The sequence below is a fragment of the Canis lupus genome, chromosome 3, assembly GCF_048164855.1.
Source record: "Canis lupus baileyi chromosome 3, mCanLup2.hap1, whole genome shotgun sequence".
NCBI classification, from domain to species: Eukaryota; Metazoa; Chordata; class Mammalia; order Carnivora; family Canidae; genus Canis; species Canis lupus.
The window spans coordinates 27,423,488-27,436,499 of NC_132840.1; the positions used below are offsets into that span (position 1 = coordinate 27,423,488).

A 13,012-nucleotide genomic window follows, 5' to 3' on the forward strand; every position below is an offset into this window, starting at 1 on the left:
GAGACTGCTGAGTGGACACTGCTGACCTGACTCCAACCAAATACAGCCTAGGATGCTGTTCCTGGCCAACTGCAGGCTCATCCTTCTATCCTATGATGTCCTACATGAACTTCTCTTTTGTGCAGCCTGCTTTCCTGACAACCCAGGACAGTCAGAGCTCTGCTTCCTTTCACAGACTTCCATTCATTGTTTCAGTTTCATCCCCCAAAATGCTAACACTGGCTAACAGACATATTTATTTGACACATTCCTTAAAAACCAACGGTAAACACCAAATTTATATTAGAACCACACAAATTAAAATATACTGAAATTTACAATAAATAAATTCTAATACAATTTAGGAAAGCGTTTATTCTGAGATCTGAATTTTTGAAATCACAAAACCTAAAAATTCTAACTGCGGTAGTTGCGGGTCAAAAAATTCTTTCACCTAATTTTTATTGTGAAAAGTACATACTTTTCACAAAGTGATGAAACACATGAAGTTCATTTCCAAGATCCAAATTCAGAGTACTAGTCAAGGAGAAATAAGGTAACCATTTGTTTGGAGCCCTTTGGGTTCTCTCTCTTTTTTTTTTTTTTTGAAGCTCTATGATTTTGATTTTTTTTTTAATTTTTATTTATTTATGATAGTCACACAGAGAGAGGGAGGGGGGGCAGAGACACAGGCAGAGGGAGAAGCAGGCTCCATGCACCGGGAGCCCGACGTGGGATTCGATCCTGTGTCTCCAGGATCGCGCCCCAGGCCAAAGGCAGGCGTCAAACCGCTGCGCCACCCAGGGTTCCCTGCCCTTTGGGTTCTTGCACAGAATCTAAAAGGTGGTGGCTTCGTTTTCTTTGCTTTTTCTTCCCTCCCTCCCTTCCTCCTCACTTCCCTTCTGCCCTTTCCTTTCCCTTGCTATCAGCAAGCATGACACTCAAATATAAACATAGTAACACATGTGTGTAGGCCTTTACTCTTGGAACATTTGATCTTTTAGATTCCAGTAGAAGCTTTTCAAGTCAATCACCTGGAAAGAACAGGAGCCTTCTGCCACAAGAGGGCAGTAAACACCACTCAGCAGAGGGCTGGCCAGGGATCAGAGGGAGGGAGAGCTGGCGGGAAAGGAGAGGCCATGGCATTCCTGCCTTTCCTATGGATGGAAAGAGGGAAGGTTGTAGAAGTTGGGAGGCTTGTCTGAGATGGTGGAGCTAGCTGCCAGAGTCTGCTATCCTCAAAGGTTAACATGCCCCCAAGTGAAAGAATGAAACAGGAGATGCCCAGTTAGGGATGCTGTTCCCCAAAAACTCAGCAGTCAGATGATGATGTACAACTCACCAGAAGAAAGAAAGTATAGGCTCTTGGACAGGGAATGAGAAACTCTTTCCTGCTTTAGGACATCTGAGCATTTGAACTTGCTGTTCCTTCTGCCTGAAATGCTTTCCCCCGACCTAGCTCCCAGGACTCAGTCTCATGCACTGAATTATCTGCTGGACGAGCCTGTGTGGACTCACACAGACATCTCCAACTCAAGACGTTCCAAAGTGGTTAAGGGTTGTTGCTTGGGGTTCACCGACACTGAACCGACCCTCCTCACTGTGATGGTGACTGGTTACTTAACCTCTCTGGGTTTGTTTCCTCATTTATTAAATGAAGATAAGAACATCTGCATCACAAACTTTTCCTGAGGCTTTGGTGAGGTAACACATTCAATTAGATTGTATTTCTCATGTGGCATGGTATGTGATCTGTAGAACATCTTGATGAATAGCAGCTTCTTCCTCCATAAACCAGCCCTTCTCACTTCGTCTCCCAAGGCCAAAAACAGATTAGCATCCCTAGACCATCTCTTTTACCATCTGCAAGTAACTAACCAACAAGTCTCAGTGTACATTTCCAGAATCCAGTCCCACCTTTCCATCCCACTGTCACCCTCCTAATTCATGCCTTCAGTACTTTCTGCCTGGACCACTGTGGCTGATACCCAGCAGCCTGCCCCCCATCCAGGTTCCACAGCAGGTAAAGTGGTCTAAGTAGGATGGAACTTCACCATGTAATAAGAGATTACCAGGAACAGTGAAGTCACATGGGTTTAGGGCTTAATTTGATCAAGATTTTAGCCTCTGTTTTGATTGATCCATTTGGAACTGGTTTTTATGTTTGGTGTGAGGTAGGGATTCCATTCCATTTCTTCTACATGGACAACCAACCTGTCTCCTCTTCATCTGCAATGTCTCCATTGAAAACTCAAGTATGGGGGCACCTGGGTGGCTCAGTGGTTAAGCGTCTGCCTTTGGCTCAGGTCGTGATCCTGGGGTCCTGGGATCGATTCCTGCATCAGGCTCCCTGCAAGGAGCCTGCTTCTCCCTCTGCCTCTCTCTTTATGTCTCTCAGGAATGGATAAATAAAATCTTTAAAAAAAAAAAGGAAAGAAAACTCAAGTATCTAATTATAGATGAAGTGAAGACACAGCTTTTGGGCTTCATTCACACATTAAGGTTCAAATAAAGCCTAGGAAAAAATTCGCTCTGCACTTCACACATTTCCCTTAGAAAATGTTTTCAGAATGAGCTAAAATGGGGAAGTGGCACTCAGTCTCCCACACTCATTATCTTGTCTAGACGGCAAAAACACAGAAATTTTACTCAAGCTCTGATTTAAACAAACAAGCAGACAAGGTTGCTTCTAAAATTTAGCCTATCAGTGACCTGAAAAATGGAGAGAACATCCCATAATGTACATTCAGGTCTTCTATTCCAGTTGTAATATGAAATTCTTTAACGAACTCTAACAATTCTTTTTTTTTTTTTTAAGATTTTATTTATTGATGAGAGAGACACACACAGAGAGAAGCAGAGACACAGGCAGAGAGGAGGCAGGCTCCATGCAGGGAGCCCGACATGGGACCCGATCCCAGGACTCCAGGATCATGCCCCGGGTCGAAGACAGGCACTAAACTGCTGAGCCACCCAGGAATCCCCGAACTCTAACAATTCTTGATTGTTAGACTCTGACAAGTCTTGATGAGGACTGAACAATTCAACTTTTATTTGGCTTTGAGTATGAAGGACTATTTTTCAAATGATAGTTATCTTTACACAAATAATTGATGAATTATTGATTCTAAAAAAGTGATGTGAGGTGCACCTGGGTGGCTCAGTTGGTTAGGCATCTGCCTTCAGCTCAGAGCATGATCCCTGAGTCCTGAGACCGAGCCTTGCATCAGGCTCCTTGCTGAGCAGGGAGTCTCCTTCTCCCTCTACTCCTCACCCTGCTCATGCTCTCTCTCTGTTTCAGATAAATAAAATCTTTAAAAAAAATAAAACTTCTCTGTGTTGTTTCTCACCAGCATCTATGCTGTGAATTTCCTGCACTGAACACCTAGCTCGGAGCCACTGTCTTCCTTAAGAGCAAAGGGAATGGCATTAAGAGGACAATAGTCGGTTCAGACCTTCTAGGTAGGGCCAATTGGAACTGATGCAATGGATGAAATCTGGACATTTATAATGATATAAAAAAACCAGGAGACAAAAAAAGTCAGTTAAAGATTAAAAACAATTTCTAGGTCTGAACAGTGGCTTGCTTTCTTCCCCTCTATTTCTCAGTGATCTGAAAAGCTCCTTGTTGTTGTAAACTTTCCACATATTCTATTGACTTTCTGGGTTTTTGTGTGATTTTTTTCCTCCAGTGAATGTGGCAAAGATCCCATAGAAGCATCTGGATCTGTTATGGTAAATTCCACTGTCAGATTGCAACTTGTGTGTGCCATGGATTCAAGGGCAATAAGGTCATTGTCCCAGACAACTCCCTGGGGCTAAGGGGCACAGGGTGAGGAGCAAATCCTGATAGGGAAGCTGAGAGGAGGGTCCTCTTTCCTGCCACTGGGATGCCAGAGCGCGGAAGGTTGGCCTGGGAGGGTCTGAGCCCTGAGACTCGGAGAGAAGGTGTCAGGAGCACTGTCCGCACTCTGGTGTGTCTGAGGACCAGGAAGAGAGGATGCCCCTAGCAGCATGGCCTTCACCTACGACGCATACCACCAGCTCAGCTCTTCTGGGCATTGGGCTGCTTGATTCATTTTAAAGAATGTTTCTCTTTCATCTCATCCTTACCTGTGTCAGTTATTGATCAAACCAACATAATCGGCGTCTTTCTTCCCTTTTCTTTCCTTTCTTTTCACAGAAGGATCTCTATAAACCTCATGACCAGCACTCTCCCTCTCTGGTTTTGTAAGGCCCACCATTCCTTCAGGAGGATCCCTTAATACTTATCCACATAGTAGTCATCTAAACTGGCTGGATTCTGTCTGTACCTCAAGCCCCTTGAGCAGCCACCCTGCTTGTGTCTGAGGGAGCCCCAGCATCCAGCACAGTCCCTGGCACAGGGCAGGCGCCCCAGGTAAGGGCCACCTGTAGAGACAAGAGAGGATGTTCCAGCAAGATAAGCCTATCGAAGGGCCAGTGAGCTTCATCACTCACTAATCCTAACGAAGGCAGCAGAGTGAGGTATCACTTACCGAAAGAAGATTTGCATCCAAACACACACATCCTTTTGGGAATGAGGAAGAAATGAAAGTTGGGATATACTTTTGTGGATGTGGTTAATGTTTGGAGAAAGCAATTACTGGTTTTTCATACATTAGTTGTTGAAGGTGGAACTTGGAAACTTTTCTTTCCAGCATTTTTGTTTCTTTCCGCTTTCTGGCTATTTGAACATCTTTCTAAACAAATTTCAGAATTTTTGAAAGTTTTTAGGAATCGATTTTAGAAAGGTTGTCAGAACAAAGGTAATTGTTAATTTGTAAGTCTCATCTTAGCTCTTTGCTTTGAGACCTATTTGCTCTTCAATCCTCACAGAATTTTTTTTAACTGCAAATGTTAGCTAAGTATTCTTTAATAATTTTCTGCAGGTGAGATCTTGTTGTAACACATTACCATGAAGAAGTTTAAGCAGAAAGTAAAGATTCATAAATCTCAGCCATAGCCCCACTTTCTGATAAAATCAATGGTTTTTAGGAACAGAAGAACCTGGGCAAGCTGCTAGTGTCCACTGAAATAGGATCTCACCTGTATTGTGGCTGATTCTGCTCTTAAATCACCACTTTCCCCATGGTGTCAGCTTCCTGCTTCCACGACCAGCCCGACTTGGGGTTCTCTCATGTGTATTCTTATCTCACAGAGAGGTAGGGCTTTGCTGGTACCATGCTCGCCCAGGAAGGACAAAACTGGGGGCATTGTTCACTGAACAGCTACATGGTCCCTTAGACACTTATTTCTGGACTCACACAGGAAGACTCAGCAAAATGGCACCAAACACCCAATTTTCCATGTTGGCACTCCGTGTTATGTTCTAAATGAGCTGTTTCCCATCAGTCTGGCCATCATCATTCCTAGATTCAGCATTTCAGGGGCCAGCAGAGCAGTGGGTCAAGAAAAAGTTTCTGAAGCCCGACTGCTTCATCCTTCCTGGGAAAACAAGGCTCCTCGCTTCACCTCACTATGGTCATGTCCTCACCCAGAAGGGCTCAGGGCCTGTCATGAGGAAGAATGAGTTGATGTTTGCAAGGGGTTCAGGACACAGTGAGAGCTAGGTTCGATGTTCATTAACCAAACACATAATTTTAACATTCTCAAAAGGTAAAAATAAAAGGATATGAACTCTACAATTCAAATCCATTCTCGGACAGTGGTCCTGAGGAGTCCTTGCACACTCTAGTCTTTCCTTTGTTAATAGTTTCAGATGAACACGTGCCTGCAAACTGCACGCTACTTGTCCTCTAGCACCCCGGCAGAAGGGCCAGCAGGCCGGTCTTACCCCCGGCCTTTGCACTGAGGCAGGTATATGCATAACTTCTTTTTTTTTTATTATTCATGAGAGACACACACAGAGAGAGGCAGAGACACAGGCAGAGGGAGAAGCAGGCTCCATGCAGGGAGCCCTACGTGGGACTCGATCCAGGACCCAGGATTATGCCCTGAGCCAAAGGCAGGCGTTTCAACCGCTAAGCCACCCAGGCGTCCCTATGTGTAACTTCTTAAGGTATACATAATATGATTTTTAAAGATTTATTTATTTATCTATGTATGTATGTATGTATGTATGTATCTATTTCAGTGAGAAAGAGAGCAGAGGGGAGGTATAGAGGAGAGGGAGAGAGAAACTCAAGCAGATGCAGGGCTTGGTCTACAACTCTGAAGTCACAACCTGAGTTGAAACCAAGAGGCGGATGCTTAAATGAGTGAGCCACCCATGCATCCCCATAATATAATTTTTTTTAACAATATATTGTGAGAGGTCTTTCGATGTCAATAGCTAACATGCCTCATCATTTGTATGCTGCTAGAAGCATCTTTGCAAGTAAACATTTGTGTATTTTCTGATAATCTCTTTGGGATGTATTTCCTTAAGTGGTGCTACTACATCAAACATGATCTACCTTTTCGAGATTTTTTGAGCCATAGTCCCTGATTTGGGATGGAAAAGCCTTCTGCCTACGTGGCCCTTGGGGTGAGGGTAGACATTCAGATGTCCACTTGAAAAGGCTTTGAGGGAGAGGGAAACCCGGTTCTAGTCTGCTGGACTCAGTCAAGGCAGGAGAGTGAAAGGAGAGTGAAAATGATTTTCAAGCATTTTTCTAAAAAAGATCGTCTTACATTTGGTTTTATTAGTATTTTTCTTGCAATCTTTTTTTTTAATATTTTGTTTATTTATTCATGAGAGACAGAGAGAGAGAGAGGCAGAGACATAGGCAGAGGGAGAAGCAGGCTCCATGCGGGGAGCCTGATGCAGGACTCAATCCCAGAACCCTGGGATCATGATCTGAGCCAAAGGCAGACGTTCAACCACTGAGCACCTAGGAGCCCCTTTTTTCTTGCACCTTAATGAAGTGCAGTCATGGGGAGGCTGGGGAGAGGGGCTTTATTTATTTATTTATTTATTTATTTATTTATTCATTTATTTGTTTATTTTAAAGATTTACTCATCCATTCACTTGAGAGAGAAAGAGAGAGAGCAGGAGCGGCAGTGAGAAAAAGAATCCCAAGCAGACTCCATGCTGAGCACAGAGTGCGACATGGGGCTCCATCTCATGACCATGAGATCATGACCTGATTGGAAACCAGGAGTCAGATGCTCAAATGACTGTGCCATCCAGCACCCCAGGGGCTCTATTTTTAAAGGCTGTATTTAAAGGACTATCTTATATTGAATTGAAGTCTCTGTCCTATGTCTTCCACAAACTGGACCCCTTTGTGTTCTCTGAGGTCTCTAGGATGGAAAAGCCTATCATGCCTGCCATCATTATCATAACTAACATATGTTGAGCTCCTCGCCTTATTAGCATCTTTCACCCCCACACAGCCCCTGGAGGTGAACACTGTTCTTGTCCCCAGTCTGTAGGAGGAGAGAACTGAGAAGCAGAGGAATTTGGCCAAGGTCCCACAGCTGGCCTGAGGCAGGGAGAGGTTCCCACCCCGGAAGTCTGCCCAGAGCCTCCTGGGCCCAGCTGGCATCCATAGGACCTCCCTCACAATGTCAGCAAATGGTCCCTATGTCCCTCCAACCTGCACAGTTGCTTGACTTCTTCCTCAGTCCGAGGGATGGTTTCCAGACACCCAGCCACCGCCTGCACACAGTTGAGTTCATCAAACGTTAGGCCTGAATATCACGTTTTCCATGTGGTCTGACGAGGCAAGATGCCAGCACTTTAACCTCCTTTGTCTCAGACATCATGTCTTGGATGATATGACCAGGAATTTTCAGCAGCAGATGCCTGTGTGGGCTCTTGTAGACAACAGAAACCTTGAAGTAGACAGAGAGGAGATGAGGAAGGGCACAAAAGAGGAATGCTACCTTGTAATGGAATGACCAGGGGCCATAAGGAGAACAGTGACTTGCAGATGATGCATCAGGAGTTGAGGCTGGTCCCCAGGGGCTGGAGGGGGGGTGAGTTAGACAGTGGTATTGGGACCAAGAAGGCTGAAGCTGCTGAGTGCTCTTTTGGAATCGTTACATTTCAGAGGAAAGTGCCACGTACGTGAAAATGAGTTGTGGGGAGTTTTCCAGTTGGAAACACAGTTTAGGTGAAAAAGGATCAGAGAGACAGATGTGAGTCATAAACACAGACACAAAAAAAAAAAAAAAAAATAAACACAGACACAAGGGTTAAAGGTGAACTGTAAGGGAGACCCAAAAAAGCAGAGCCTGGACACAGGATGTGGGGGTGTTTTTGTGTCTTCAGTTGATGGAGAGACACAAAGGTTTAACATCTTAACTCTTTTTTTTTTTTGACATTTTATTTTTAAGTAATCTCTACACCCAAAATGGGGCTTGAACGCACAACCCCAAGATCAAGAGTTGCATGCTCTCCTGACCCAGTGAGGCAGACATGTCTGATTTCATGTGCTTCTTTCCTTGAATGATTCCCCAGAATCTCAGCCTACTTCTGCCAGAACCAGGCAAGAAGGCTTAACATCTTCCATCGGTGCAGCTTAGGCTTTGGAAAGAGAACCCTGTGGGGTTCTGCTCCTATGGCAGATGGCTTTTGCCCTTTGAGCGTAGCTGAAAGTCAATGCTATAAAATATCAATCTTCATTTTTGAAGAATGATAACTCATGAATAAATATCCCAAGTTCACTTCTAATCTGTTTTTATATTTTAGGTATTTTTTAAAAACAATGCATTCATCATTGCTGCAGGTAAAGATTTAAACTTGCTCTGTGTGTGATCACATTCATTACTCGAGAGAAGAATTCAGGGGCGCCAGGGTGGCTCAGTCAGTTAAGTGTCTGCCTTCGGCTCAGGCCATGATCTCGGGGTCCTGGGATTGAGCCCTGCTTCAGGCTCCCTACTCAGCGGGGAGTCTGCTTCTCCGTTTTCCTCTGCCTGTCCCCCCATTCATGCTCTCCCTCTCCAAATAAATGAATAATAGTGTTTAAGAAAAAAACAGTAATTTGGGGGGAAAAAAAAGAAAGCAAGAAGAATTCATCCTTCTGCTTCCTTGATTTTTGCCTTGGTCTTTGGATCACAAATGTGCCCGAGGCCAAAGGTGCCTTAGATGCTCCTCTGGATCCAGACACCCTGCCAGCGGGAGAGAAGGCACTAAGGGGTGCTGTCTGCAGGGAGAGGCCCTGCTAGAAAGGGCCAGTCCAGCTACTGCGTCCCATAATGGGACCTCTCAAGAACTGGGCAAAAGAAATTGTGCCAAAGGAGCAGATAAAGAGCTGGAGAGAATCTATAGGCAAAGGAAAGCTCTAGGAGCACAGCAGAGGCTGAGTCCATGTGAATTGAAAACTGACCCACGTTCCAGTTCTAATGCTGTGTAACAAACAGTCCCAAAATGGAGTGACATAAGACAATTATTTTAATATGTTCATGGATTGTGTGCATCAGGAATTCAGACAGGGAAGATATGTCTCTGCTCCACCAAGCCTGGGCCTTTAGCTAGGAGATTCCATGGCTGAAAGTGATAGGCTATCTGGGAGATGAGCTCATCTGGAGGCTTCTTCACTCACATGTCTGGTAGTTGACGCTAGCTGATAGTGGGAGTTCAGCTGGGCTGTGAGCCAGAACACCTACACATGGCCTCCCCTGTGCCCTAGGATTTTTCCTGACATGGTGACTTCAGGATGGTCAACTTCCTGCATAGTGACTCACACCTCTAAAGGTGAGTGTCTTAATGAACAATGAAGAAGCTGCATCACCTTTTATGACCCAGCCTCAAAAATCACGCAGTGCCACTTCCCTGCATCATATTTGCTGGAAGTCACAGGGTGTAGGACTTTTTTAAAAGGTCCACAAATCCTTTGATTCTGCCTTCCGAGGGTGCACCCAACTCTCCTACTCTGTACTTAGTGACTTGTGTCATGAATAGAATATGGCAGAAGTGACAGGAAACAACCTCCCGGACTAGGTAATAAAAGCCACTGCAGCTCCTTCTTTCCATGCCCACCCCCACCCTATTCTTGAAGCCAGCTACGATGTCGTGATGACCCTCAAACGGCCCTCCAAGGAGGTCCTGCCAATAGTCATGTGAGCCAGCTATTGTGGACATGGATTGTCTTTGTTTGTTTGGGCTGCTGAAGCAAAATACCCTGTACCAGGGGAGCTTAAACAACAAAAACTGATTTCCCACAGTTTGGGAGGATGGGAAGGCCAAGGTCAATGTGTTGACAGATTTGGTGCCTGGTGAACACTTACTGGCTTCTTCATAGATGGTCAACTTCTTGCTGTGTCTTTACCCAGCAGAAGGGTGAGAGAGGTTTCTGGGACTTTTTTTTTTTTATATTAAGGCACTAATCCCATTCATGGGGGGCTCTACCTTCATGACCGAATCACCTCCAGGCTCCACCTCTAAATACCATCATTTGGGATTAGGTTTCAACATGAGTTTTGGGAGGACACAAACATTCAGCCTATAGCCTGGATCGAGCCTTCAGCCAATATCTTGACTATAACTTGAAACCCTAAACCAGAACTATCCACTTAAGCCATTCCCAGATTCCTGTGCTCAGAGACGGAGATAATTAATATCTGTAGTGTTACGTTGCTAAGTGTTAGGATAACTTGCTATTCCACCATAAATGATTAATACACAGGGCTAAGACACATTTGAGGGAAGGTGACATACACTCCACTTATTAATGGGGAAAGCATAAAGTAATATGTGGACATGTTTTAAAACTGCCTTAATTTATACAATAAAGAACTATTTTCTTCCCCATTCACCCACAAAAATAGCGAGTGTTCTGTGGAAGCTTCACCATAAGACCTGCTGTTATTATTTGTTCTTCTTAATGTCAAACGGTAACATGTATTAGGAATCCTGGGTACTTACTTGGTCAAAAAAGAGTTCTTGATGAAACTGGCCTTTCACCAATGGCTTTATTAAAAATATGATTCCTTTTTTCCAGAATTTCTCTCAAGGAGCTTCCCTGAACATATTATGCTTGATTTCACCTTTAATCACACTATTCTCATGCTGGTCCCTACTCTCCTCTCCAATTTCCATTAGTGGGAAATGAACTCCTATTCATCCGTTATGTCTCAAGCCAGGAATTCACCATATCTAAAAACACACTCACTGAGAGAAGGCTTCCTAGGAACCCACTGCTGCCTGGGACTCCCAGGGGCACTTCTCTCTTATCGTATTCACTATTCTGTATTATGAAGATCTGTTTGTGTGTCTGTCTTCCCCATCTGAATGTGCTGCATCAATTGTGTCTTATTTTTCACAGTAGTGCCAGCACCTAGCACATTGGGAGCACTGCCTGTCAGTAAACAGTGATGATGGTGTGATCTCCACACCTAAAGGACGACAGTAAGAGCTGATACCATACGCCATGATAAGCACATTTTCACACCCTCTCTTTTAATCCTCACAGTGAGAAGATTGACTGCAATTCCCCTTTGGCAAATGAGCAAACTGTAGCACAGAGAGATTGAGAAATTGTGTTACCCAGTTGGTGAGTGGGACCACCCACCCATTCACAAGAGTCATCTTGTTCACAGAGTCTGCACTACTGTCACTACTGCAATTCTACATTGAAGTCTAGATTCTCAGTCCGAGCAAAACCAGTTTCAACAGCTAGGAACCTTTAAATAAGTAATGCCTCTTAGATATTCTATAATTATATACCATGGGCCATACTATTAAGTGGTAAAAGAGAGGATGAAAGAGAATAAAGTATGACAGAGTCATTTTCATAACAAATTTAATGCATCTTAAATAAAGTGTGTGCACAAAAAAATGCAGGAATAGGTAAAGTTGGGAGACTGTAAGACCCACTCGCACTTAGAAACCTATAGGCTCAATGACCAGGAAAGAAACCATCGAATTCTTGAGCTGCATCCTGACATTTTTCATTTTGAAATCAGTGACTCCATTCTTCCCTCTAAAAACTTTGGCTCCCCCAAACAATTAACACAATCAGCCTGCATACAGGGAGAATGAAAGGAATGAGACTCCAACCCTAATCCACTGTAAAGACTAATAGAGACCTCACATAAACTCAGGAGTTGTATTTCCTGGAAGTGGGATCTCCTGCTGTAATGTAAGTATACTCCAATGCAGCCATTGTTCTCTAAAATGCATTTCAAAGCACACTGGTTAAGTTAGCTGCTCCATATACACAGGCTAACAAAATGGCGGTGGGGTGAGGTATACAGGATGCAGAATGAACATGAGATTGACCTTGCAAAGGTCAAAAGAACAGACGCATTCTCCAGGCTTTTAAAACACTAATCATGCAGGGAACATTTTTTTTTAATAATAAATTTATTTTTTATTGGTGTTCAATTTGCCAACATACAGAATAACACCCAGTGCTCATCCCATCAAGTGCCCCCCTCAGTGCCCGTCACCCACTCACCCCCACCCCCCGCCCTCCTCCCTTCCACCACCCCTAGTTCGTTTCCCAGAGTTAGGAGTCTTCATGTTCTGTCTCCCTTTCTGATATTTCCTACCCATTTCTTCTCCCTTCCCTTCTATTCCCTTTCACTATTATTTATATTCCCCAAATGAATGAGAACATATAATGTTTGTCCTTCTCCGACTGACTTACTTCACTCAGCATAATACCCTCCAGTTCCATCCACGTCTAAGCAAATGGTGGGTATTTGTCGTTTTTTTTTTTTTTTTTTTTGTATTTGTCATTTCTAATGGCTGAGTAATATTCCATTGTATACATAAACCACATCTTCTTTATCCATTCATCTTTCGATGGACACCGAGGCTTCTTCCACAGTTTGGCTATTGTGGACATTGCTGCTAGAAACATCGGGGTGCAGGTGTCCTGGTGTTTCATTGCATCTGTATCTTTGGGGTAAATCCCTAGCAGTGCAATTGCTGGGTCGTAGGGCAGATCTATTTTTAACCCTTTGAGGAACCTCCACACAGTTTTCCAGAGTGGCTGCACCATTTCACATTCCCACCAACAGTGCAAGAGGGTTCCCTTTTCTCCGCATCCTCTCCAACATTTGTGGTTTCCTGCCTTGTTAATTTTCCCCATTCTCACTGGTGTGAGGTGGTATCTC

The 13,012-nt window shown here is 44.0% G+C and overlaps 1 long non-coding RNA gene across 2 annotated transcripts in view; it reads right to left on the reverse strand.

Moving 5' to 3' along the window:
* Window positions 1-13,012, reverse strand: part of LOC140630149 (uncharacterized) — a 36,885-nt gene that overhangs the window by 18,206 nt on the left and 5,667 nt on the right. For both annotated transcript variants that reach the window (XR_012027955.1, XR_012027954.1), the window contains exon 2: window positions 7,543-7,780. This is a non-coding gene — a long non-coding RNA (uncharacterized lncRNA). The remainder of the gene's footprint in view (window positions 1-7,542; window positions 7,781-13,012) is intronic.